Genomic DNA, 11,581 nt, shown 5'->3' on the forward strand with positions numbered 1-11,581 from the left:
AGAAGAGCTGCCGCCTCCGGCGCTCGCCCCGGCCGCGCCGCCGGGGCCTTGCGCGCCACACCGCGCGGGAGCAGCGGCGCCCGCGGAGCGCAGCGCAGCGGGGCCCGGGCGGGCCCGAGGGCGGCCCCGGCAGCGCGGGGAGGCCCGCCCGCCCGAGCGCTGCTTTTCATCTGCAAAGTGCCCGTTTCGCCGGCCTCGCCGTTGTCCGCAAGCCGCTGCACCGCACCTGGAAGCGCGGGGCCGGGCCGCGCTGCCGCGCCGGCGGCGCCCGGGAGGGGGGACCCGCCGCGGCGGGGGCGGGGGCAGCGGGGGGCCGGGGGCCCCTCGGCGCGGCAGCCCGCGCGGGCGCCGGGAGCGCCGAAACCTGCCGGTGCCCGCGGTGCCAACGAGGTGTCAGGGACGCGGGGCGAAGCGCTGCGCGCACGGGGCTTCTCTGCTTCCTTTCGGCTTCAAAAATTTCTTTTAAACCCTCCTCGCCCCCCGCCACCTTCTCCTGTGCCCTCCGCGGCCCGGGGCCGAGCCGGGAGGGGACCCGCCTGCCCCGTGCCCGCCCCGGCGTGGCCGCCGCGGCCCCGGCAGCCGCCTCCTGCCCCTGCCCCAGGGCGAGCGGCCCCCCGGCTGCAGCCGGCCCGGGGTGCGGGCAGCGCAGGCAGCAATGCTGATCACGGGCAGGGATGCTCCGCGATGCGAGCTCGCCTCTGCCAAGTCACTTTGTTGTTTTATTTATTTTTTTAAACAAACTTTCATTCATTTATGGTCTCTCCCTCTCTTTTTTTCCCCCCTTCCCCCTGCAACCTGCTAATTTAACACTGGAGCGCGTTATTGCAGTGTTAGGGGAAGAGAAAGAGAGATAGAAAACAACAATACTGCAATGATCCAAATGATACAGTAGAATTATAGCAATTATAGTTCTGCTTGGAGAAGAAAACCTTGCTGAGCTCAGCCAAACAAACTGATGCCTTGTAAGGATAACAAGCTTGGAAACTGACAACCAATGCTGAGAAAGGCAGGAGGGCACAAACGGAAATATTTGCCTTTTTTTGTTGTTTTTCTTTTTTTTTTTCCACTCCAGCCAGCCTAGATTAACATCGGCGGCTGTTGTTGCCCTCACAATATCCACGCGGCTCCGCGGCCGCGGCTCTGCTCCCGGCTGCCGAGCTCCGCGGCCGCGCAGCCACCCGCACGCTGCCGCGGCCGGCCGGGCCTCCCCGCGCCGCCGGCTCCGCTGTGGCCCTGCCTCCCCGCCCCGACGGTGGGGCCTCCGCACCCGCGCCGGCGGCTCGTGGGCTCCGCGTGCCCGCGCGGCGCTGGCCCCGCGCGGCACCGCCTCGGCCCGCGGGGGGCCGCGGCGGGCGCAGGGCGCAGGGCGCGGCGCCCGGCTGCGCGCCGGCGGCGGCTCCGCGGCGCTGCGCGGGAGCGGAGCGGGGCCGCAGGGCGGGCAGCCACGGCGGCGCGGCGCAGCAGCCAACTTCGTTTTGCAGGGAAAAGCGGGGTGCGACCTCCCTTCCCCCCCCCCCCCCGGCGGAGCCGCCCTCGCCCCTTCCTCCGCGGCCTGCCCGCACGCCGAGGGCCGCGGGTGCCCACCGCCGGTCCCGGGGGGGGTCTTTTTGCTTTGTTTTGGTTTGTTTCTCCCCCTTAGTGTCTCTTCCTAGTGACGGAAACGCCCGTCCTCCGAAGCGCCTCTCCCCCCGCAAAAACCGTCCTCGCAGGGCGCCGCGGTTACAAAATGGCAGTCCGCGCTCATGGCTGCAGACGGGGGGTTTAACCTGGCGCCGCAGACGGGGCTGCGCCCGGCCCCGCCGCTCCCGTCTGGAAACGCGTGGCAGCAGCTCCCGCGCTAGGCGGCCGGCACCAGCGGCGGCCGCAGCTCCGTCGCCGGTTTGGGAAGCGCCGCCCGCCCGCACCTCTGCGCGCCGGCGGGCAGCGCCGGCCGCCAGCCAGGCTTTCCGCTCTTTTCGGCTCCCCTTTCCTCCCCCCCCAACGGAGAAGAAAACGAGAATAACAACTACTCAAAACCCTCCCGCGCCTCGCTTAGCGCTATTTATTTTAGGGAACAAAGGCTCGGCCAGGAGCTGCCGGCGCAAACTGCGCGTCCCTCCAGCGGCGCCCTCGCGTCTTTCCGCGCTCTCTGCCCTCTCCTTGGCCGGCGCTGACCCAGGGCGGGCAGCCGCCGAGGGTGGCGTCTGCCGGGCTGCGCGCACGGGCGCGCAGCGTCGTGAAACACGGCGCCTCAGTCCTCGGCGGGCGCGTTCGAGTTGCAAAAAAAAAAAAAAAAATTTTTACCCGTATTTATTAGGATAATGACCCGGGGTGGGACCCTGCGCTCCTCCTGCACCAGAGCCCCTCGGGCCGGCCTGGTGCCGCGGGGATGGCACCGGTGGGCGAGTGCCCTCTCCCGTGAGCCTCTCCCATGGCAGGGGCCTCTCCCCTCGTGTGCCGGAGAGATTTTCCACCCGCCCAGAGGATGCTGCCCCAAGGCCGCTGCTGAGCACGGCCCGCTCATCGCATGCTTCAGCCACGAGCTGTGGCTGTGGGGAGAGGGCTGCAGCAGGCGGCTCCTTATTGCACCACCAGATCCACCAGGAAGGCGACCTTGCCACTTCTTCTGCAGCTGGTCACTGTAAAAGAACAAACAAAAACAGAAAAACTAAAGAGCAACTACAGAGGACAAAAGAGGACCAGGGGGAATCGAAGCACAGCTGCACATTATCTACAGCCACTGTGAAAGGTCTGGGGAGAACCAGCATCTCTGCATATAGCACAGGGCTCTGCCAAGCCGTTGGTGATCTGAGCACATCTCTGCGTTCAGTGGCTTTACCACCTTCTCTTTTAAGATAGGGAAATTATTACTCCGTTATTACAGAACATTGATGGAAATGTTGAATAATCTGTACCTAGAGGCCATTGCTGGGGCACTGCACCAAAACTGCTTTGCAGGGTGGTGTTGGACTTAGCCAGGTCTGAATTCACATCCGAGAGAAGAGCTCATTTTGCAGGTATCGCTTTTCCTTGGACACCCAGCAGACATTTTCCCTCATTCCTCAGGCCTGTGCCTGTGCAAGAGAGGCTGCTGCGCAGGGAGACAGCGTGAGCTGAGGGAGCCCGCTGGGGAAGAGCAGGCTGTCTGGTCATGGCACAGGCTGCAGGAGCTGACCTGCGGCCCTGGACAACTAACCAGGCAGTTGGTCAACCGCAGTCTGTGTAGCTGCATCCTCCCGTTAGGGTTATCTGAACTAGCAAGGTTAAATTTGACTTGAACACACCAACTTGCACTGCTGCGGCTTTTCTGCCTGGGAAGTAGCCCTAGCTTTTGTTGCTCGCTTTGGTTGCGTTGTTAGCTCAGGTAGCAATTTCCGTATTAACTTACATCTGGACAAAGACCTGACGTCGGCAGTGGTGGTGACTTTGAAATCATTATTCACATACTTAATATTTAGCCCGTGCCGATGTGGGGGCAGAGTCTGGGCCTCATTCCATATATTTAATTCAAAAAAAGTATTTTCTAAATCCTTCCTTATTCAGTCGTCATTATTTTTTAATTCCCTGGTAGTTTATTTTTCTGTTAACATGGTTTTCATTATTCATGGAGTGGTTGGTTTTAGGAGGATGTGTCTCACCTTTTTTTCTCTTTTCCACCACTTCCCCATCTCTGGTAACTCAGGACTCTTCTTCTGGCCCACAGTGTGGAAATGCTCCTTCCTCACCTTTGGGTCGGCCCTTTCCTGCACAAGCGTGAGCCCAGGGAGCAGGCCCTGCCGGCACAGGTCTGTGGTGGTGTCTCAGGGAAATCCAGTCACTAGGGAGAACTTGCTTAGATGTCTCCTGCTGCAGGTCACTCGCCTTTAGCTCCTGTCTCTCTGCCTTTATTGCTCCTTCTTTTTGAGCTCCTCTGTCCTTGGCTTCATGAGATCCCAGGAGGGTTGGCGGTCTCCTGCGTGTTGCCACGGCTGGGGTCACATCAGCACCATTTGCCATCATCCTGTCCTGTCAGCCTGTCACCTGGGGTCCTCCAAGTCAGCCGGAGGCTCTGTCTAGGCTTTCAGGTTTATCCTTTTTGCCCCGTTTTGCCTCTCTGTGCCCTTCCCGTGCACATCTGTGCTGGAGGACCCCTCATGCCTCCCCGCACGACTGGGAGCACTGCCTGGCCCAACCAGCTCACATGGCGTTTCCGTGAGGACACAACAGATGCCCTGGCACCGCATGGCTTCAAGTCAAAACCAATGCTTGTCCAAAAGACATATTTTTTCACCAGCTGTAAATTGTTGGACTAAATAGAAGAGTAACTGAATGGGATCCTATGATGTGCCATGTTTTCCCAGAGGTGGGGTTAGCAATGCAGCTGTGGTTCCTCTGACCCTAGAAAATCCATGGATAAAATCTCAAGTAGCTTTACCGCTGTAATCCTCAGAAACTGAGTGAAATTATTTATGCAATAAGGAGCAGTGCTCTAAAAAATTAAAATGATGATCATAGGCTTATTTAACATTATACCTTCTGTGGTTTTTTTTTATGTGCTGACTAGAACTGAGTAAAAGATTCATAACAAATAATTTATTTGTCAAATGTATTATCTTCTTTTGCTCATGGAATATCCATGAGCAGAACATCGTTTTCTCAAACGTATTTGTTATCTACCATGATTCAGCGGTTCCTTTAAATGAGTAACAGAATGGCTCCGCTGCAAATGGTGTCCGTTGTTTAGCTATAGCTGGTCAAATAAACCACATGGTATTGATTGTGTTGTCCGCCTGTTGCGCCAGTAGCACACTAGTTGTGCAAATAGGTGCGTGCGTGTGTGCGCGCGCGCGTGTGTGTGTGTGCGAGTGTAACATTTGGGGTTTCTTTGGCCAATACATCTGCAACTTTGGAAACTGGTTTTCTGCAAGCTTTTGTACCACTGAAATGTGATCACTCGACTAACTGCAGACGGGGTGTGTGAATGTAGCTGAAGAAAATCCATTAAAAATTCAAATGAGCATTCAATGAGCAAAGGACATTTTTCACCCTGTTTGACTAGCTCCAGTGTGACCTTCATGTGGTGCTATTTTCTATTTCTGTAAATGCAGTCTCGCAGGGACATAGCAGAAATTAAAAATGATCCTGAGAAGGGCACGAGTTGGAGGCGCAGGAGCTGCTTTGGCATTTCCTTGTCCAGGTGATGTTGCTGACGAGATCAGCGTTGTTTAATCGAGAAGTATGACTAAAGTGAAATAGGATAATAGAAGGAAGAGACGTCAAGCTGTGTATGAAGCTCTGTCAGATTGTTCCCTCAACCAATCTAGCTTTAAAATAATATTTATTATTATTTTCTACTTTTGTGGAACTCTTTGCCTCTGGCTGTCACTTGGGGAACACCACTATTTCATAAACATTTAAAAAAATACATATTTAGGAAAAACCTGCATTTGACATAAGGGAATGTGCATGGTAGAAGCTGATGCTCGCTGATACATGGAGAAAATTCTTCAATGGCATTATATTAAAAGGCTATATGTCAGTGCTTTTCATTGCTTTTTTTGGTGTTGGAACATCTGGAGCATCCCTGGGGAAAGCATGGCTGGATGTAGGTCAGATATTGACAAAAGATCTGCTCTGATATCGCATCCATGTTTATTCCTTCAGAGCTCTCTGTTTAATACTCCGTGTCTCTTTAATGTAGGATTTGATCTATCTGTAAAGCCTTCTGTGGTGCTCTGTAGGAAGAGGGATGTTTTATGAAAATAAATTGCGTTGTATGATGCTGAAGTATGAATGAACCTGCAATCTGACAAGTGTAACACTGCTGAGGGAGCCATAAAGTAGAGATCTCCTAAAATGCACTGAGGAGAATCCATAAATAAGACAGCTAATGGCAGCAAAGTACATGGAAGTGAATGCATGGAGGAGTTTCTTCTAAGATACCCAAATCAAGTCAATTTATAAATTAGAGTTATAAAGTAGATTGAAATGGGAAGGCACAAAATGAGGAAAATCCAATGTTCTGAAATAATGAGGAATGCAGATGTACTCTTCAAAACTTATGTGCTAAAAAGCTAGTTATGCTCCTGAAGAACATGATAGCTAGGACTGCGGGTGTGAATGAAATTATAGAAAATTAAGAGTGAATTGGTGTGGAGCAGAGCACTTCCTTCCAGATTCAAAGGATTTTTCTTAACTGAAAAATTTTCAGTTTGACTGTAGATTGGCTCAGCAATTCAAATAGCTGCAATTTTTTGGACTGTTGATTTAAAGTTTTCCATTCAAAAATAAAAAACAATGAAGGTATGTTTTAAGATTTTCCCTTCATACATAATTCTTAGAGACTTCTATAGACAGATATTTCCAGTCATATGTATGGAGTGTGAAATCTTGAAATCATAGGGTATAAGTTATTTGCAATCAGTGCACCTTCTTGACAAGTAGAATATGAATACAGAGTTGGGATGTTAGTAAAATTTTTTGAGTTACAGCCAGGCAATTGCAGTCTGGATCCAAAGGTGAGGTGGTTGTATCACACGTGAAGATCATCAGTCAGGGAAGTGAGGCCAACTCTTCCCCAACAGGCCTTGGTGGAAACAGGGCTGTGATTTGATAAGAAAAAGGAAGTCAGATTTGTATGTGCACTCTGAGGGAAAAAAAAAAAAATCCCAGTTCAGTGTAACCTTTATGACTAGCCTAAAAACTATACAAAACTCAGTATGCTTCAAGATCTGGGATACCTTTAAGAATGCCTAAATGATGTAAGATGCTAAGTCTTGTTTCCAATAGTGTTTTAGGGCCCATCTGGCTGTCAGTAGGATTTAGCAGGTGGGTCACGTTGAACACAGAATGGACATTGCTAGATCTTTTAGGCATATTTATTCTGAAAATATTTTAGAAGAAATCTGGGTTTCATGCATAAACTACTGGTCCAGAGACATGGCTCCAGGGATTGCTTCTAGGCTCTTAATTCTCCTTGGAGCCTAGCAGACTCCTTAGAAGAAAAGTGTATTGGCACCTTGTGAAACACCAGTATCTTCACAGCAGAGCTCAAATGCAGTGAATAACTTGGCTATTTATGGCAAAAGGCTGATCTCTGTAAGCTTCCATGGAGATTAAAGAGCTCCCATATATGTTATATCCCCTGAAATGCCATTTCTCCACGCGCCATTCCAGGCCAAGAAATGCTCATGGTCTTTGTGCGCTGTCACCGCAGGGGCCGTTTCGCAGGTACAGACCCTCGGCCATACCACGATGTCCTCCTTCAGCTGCCCCTTCCCAGTGAAATCCCTGGAGTCCCGCGGGGGAAGGACTCTAGGGTTTGACCCTGTGGCGCTGGAGAGAAGGACCAAGGCCGAAGCCTGCGGACGGGAGCTGCAGAGGTGGAAAAAATCACAGCAGCTCCTACAGAGCTGTGGAAGGCACCTGGATGGAAACGATGCTGTAAAAGAGAAGTTTGTTGTCAGTACTAAGCGACCGCCCCAGATACTTGCTGTAAATTGAAGGGATTGGCGGGACGGTATCCCTCTAAAATTAAAAACTGATTCAGGTTGCTCTGATGTGCCAAGGAAACCAGCTGCGTTTGGACACGGAGCCCTGGGTCAGAAGCAGTGCGAGAAGCAATTCCCCGCCAAGGGCGCAGTTGAGGCTGGCCACGAGGAAGGGTGTGCAGCATGGCGCGGGTGGCATCTGCCTCTCACACCCCCGGCACGGCTGCTTGTCGGCATGGCCCCGTGCCAGGCAGCTCAAAGGGGATGCTGAAGCGGCATTCAATTTAAGCTGCACATTTACTGGCTTTCTTATAAGCCCCTTGTGAGCATTATTTACTTCAGTTACCAGATCTACTAATGATTTTTCTTTTCTTCCCCCTTGCTCGCACTTTAATTGCAGGGTTTATGTGATACCCTTAGGAACAGTTATTGCCACCTGTATTATTATTTACACTGTGAAAGCAAAGCTTATGGCAATATATTTATTAACACTGTGCCCTGGAATCGCATGAGTTAACAGCTTGATTCTGTGACTGTAAACCTGTTTTCTGATATGTTCAAGCTTGTCCATTTTTTTTAACTTCATATTAGGAAATCAGGAGCCTGAGCAGGTTATAGTTTTTACAAAAATATATTCTTAAAAAAAAGTCACATAATGAAGTGATTTATCCAGCTAATAGTGGATGTCTTATAAAACATAATACCTTTTGCAAAGAAAGAGTTAAACAAAACATTTATGCAGTAAAAACTTTGCTCCTTAGCATTAAAATGCACTTTATTCACACTGTAGATTTCTCTTCCAGCCATGGCTATTGTTTGTCACTAACAGCTAGCTTTTGTGAAGTTAATAAATGTGCATAATAAGGACATAAAGGTATGGAGAAGTAATACTGTAATCCTTTTGTTTGGATAATCAGTCTAATGTATGCAAATTAAACCTTATTAGTACTAGGGTTTTGTGTCTGCTTATCAAAATGTGCCATTTTCATGAAAATTGGAAGTCCATTATATAAAGTTATTATTAACAATCATTTAGGAATTATATATGGTATGCAAATTAAAGTTGATTACAACTAATTAAGGGCTTTCTTTGTTATTTGACCTTGTCTGCTTTTTATGTAAATATGTTTCTTTTGGTCTGGCATATTTTTAGACTCAGAAAAGTATATTAAGACAAGTTACATTATGTATTTTTAATATATTTTTGTATTGCATAAAAAGCCCCTTGCTATTGTTTAAGAGGCTGATTTCACACAGGAACGTTCTGTAGGATGATATGTAGACACACGTGCCTTGCGGCTCCAGGACAGCTCTGCAGGATGGACCGGCAGTGCAATTGCTGTAACAGGCAACAATCACACTTCTAAGGGCCTCCGGTGGTTTAATGAAAAATGATCCAAAATAAAAATCCAGTATGAAATATAAACAGCCTTCATGCCAGAGTAGCCTTTGTTCCACTATTTATTGAACTGGATAAGCCTTAGTTTAGAGACTCTAGATACAGCTAAGTAATAAATGATTGGTCCCTACTTGCAAGGTACATTGCAGAACTTAATCACCCGTTCTTATCCTGGGAACCACTGATCTAAGGATAAAAGACAAAACACAGAGAACTCAGCGAGCCCAGGAACAACAGCCTCCGGCAAGATCTGTGTACCTGTCAAAAATCGAGAAGGTTAGGCATTAAGTGAAATGAAAAAAAAAAAATCTCCTGAAGCAAACTTGGGTGAGTTGAATAATATTTCTATTAAAAACAACAGCAGCATGTAATGCAATTCTGATGTGTTTTATAGAGAGAGAAGAAACCTGCCATGTAAGCCTGCCACCAGTGTGAGGATGGGAGGAGGCATATTTGGTAGTGTGTCAAAAAGAGACGTGTAATCAATACCGTAATACTTTCTAACATCTTCCAGTTGGAGTAAAAGATGCAAGAGCAAGAAAGACTGCGAAATGAAAGAAGGTAGAGAGATAAGGGGATATGAGATATATTAGAAATATGTGTGAAGCTTGTCTCCATATATTTTCTGAGTCTGAAAACTTGGGATCTGAGGAAAAATAAAGCATAAATTGTGGAATCTGGTGAGATTTCCACAGCTTGCCTGACCTATTTGGCCCAAAAGGCTGTGAATAGGAGGACACTAATTCACAAAAAAAATCTCAGCGTGGGCAGGGTTATGTACTTAGGCATGCAACTGGGGAGACTCTCGTGAATCCAGGGTTTTCATTCTTTCCTTTCTGCATCCCCGAGGTCTTGCATTTCATGTCAACAAGCCACTGAGGCTGCTTGGGTGGACATGTGGGGGGTCACAGGACTTGCCCCTCTTGCTTGCGGGAATGTGTCCTACCACCACTCCCACTTGGGCAGCGCTGGTGCCTTGCTAGTGAGGGCTGGGCTCCTTAAGACTTGGTGGTGAGTGGTGTGGGAGCGCGGGAGTCAAGGTCAAACTGGGACCAGCGGACACACTGGAGTCACACTGGGAGCGGGAGCTGCATTGCGCCCTGGAAAGGGCTGGTGAGGGTGTAGCGGCGTTGTCTCGGCTCTCCCTCCTCCTTCCTCTTTGCACTTGCTCATTGCACAGCAAATGCCACTGCTGAAGGCCAAAATCTGCAAGTGCAATTCAAAAAGTCCTTATGCGGTCCTGTGCGAAAGCAGAGCCTCCTTGCTAGGTATCCTCAGCCAAAGAGGGAGCAGGAGCTGCCGTATAGCCTCTGCACCCAGCCAAAACCCAGCTGCCTTCAAAGGCTGCGTCTTAAATATCTGCTGCTATCTGCTGGATAGCAAGTTACATACTGATGGTTACTGCCATAATTTATTCAGCAACCATTTGAGAACGTATTTGAACAACTGGAGAAGTTGGTGATTTTTCCATCGCAAAGTGACCACAAGGTGCCATTCAGTGAATATCTTATTACAATGGCTTGTCTGGGGCTCGAACAAGGACGTTTTGCTCAATAGCTGCTGGCAGGAGCGGAAAATGGAAAATCAGAGCAGGCAAAACACGTCTCTGTTGTGTGGGGTGGTGTCCGATCTCAGCCGTTTTCCTTTGCAGCTGGTCTCCATCCCACTGGAGGCAGGAGCGGAGACACCGAGGCAGCAGTGAGGAGCTGTACGTGCGCGGGCTCGTTGCAGGGGCGAGCGGCCAGCGTGGCAGCCTATTCCCCTTGGCGGGGAGATAACCAAGGGCCCAGACAACCCTCTTAATGCATGGTATCAAGTAAATGTCACACACACACACGCACACACAAAATTCAAATCTTTATGTGGAGGAACAAAGTGCCAAGAAAGACATAATTTCTCCTCTCCCACATAATAAATAGCGAGTGTCTTAATCTCTGTGTTGGGGACCCAAGGCCCTCAAATGGTGCAAGGCAAAGCTAAGAAGGGGTCTGAAATTATTTCCTCTTACAGAACAAGGAAGAAATCCTGATGCCATCAAAGGTAATAACTCAGGATTTCCCTCAGGGAGGTGAAAGTCATTGTCGTGTTTTTAAAATAGTTGCAATTTTCTGTCTCTAAATAGCACAGACTACAAAATGTATTGCAAGGGGAATATAAAAATAGTCAAACTCTTCAAATCTTTTAATTCAATGAGAATGTAATATGCAATTAAAATTAATTATCTCATAATCGAACTGTAGACACTGATTATTGCATCATTTTCATAAGAGACATGCATCTTAACTTGCATAATTTCTGGTATCACTGTGCAGTTAGCTCAGGAAAGAATCTGGGCCCAAATGTATTCATGCCGTAGCACTCTGCAGTGAAGCAGGTGTAGTTAGTTATGGCTTTTCTGTGGTACAAGGAAAAGCGAGGTAGAGAGCCAAGGGTGGAGAACCTGCCACAGAGGTGCCCCGTGATCGGGGCAGATCAGGGGCATCTGTTCCCCTGTAGGTAGGATTTTTCTCGCTTAAATTTAGCCTCCTAAGACGTGGGTGTTTACACCAGGAGAGTCTCTCACATCTTCTGTTCCCAGCCAACCTGATCTGCCCACTCTACTTCAGCAGGCATCCTCAGGGGAAGACAGCTTCAGAAGAGCAAGGGTCTCCTGGGTCACCACCTTGCAGTGGCTGTCACCACAGGTGTCCCTGGGCTACTCATCCTGAATTGGCAGGATAGGCAGAGTTGCACT

Source organism: Apteryx mantelli, chromosome 1, assembly GCF_036417845.1.
Source record: "Apteryx mantelli isolate bAptMan1 chromosome 1, bAptMan1.hap1, whole genome shotgun sequence".
Classification (NCBI taxonomy): Eukaryota; Metazoa; Chordata; class Aves; order Apterygiformes; family Apterygidae; genus Apteryx; species Apteryx mantelli.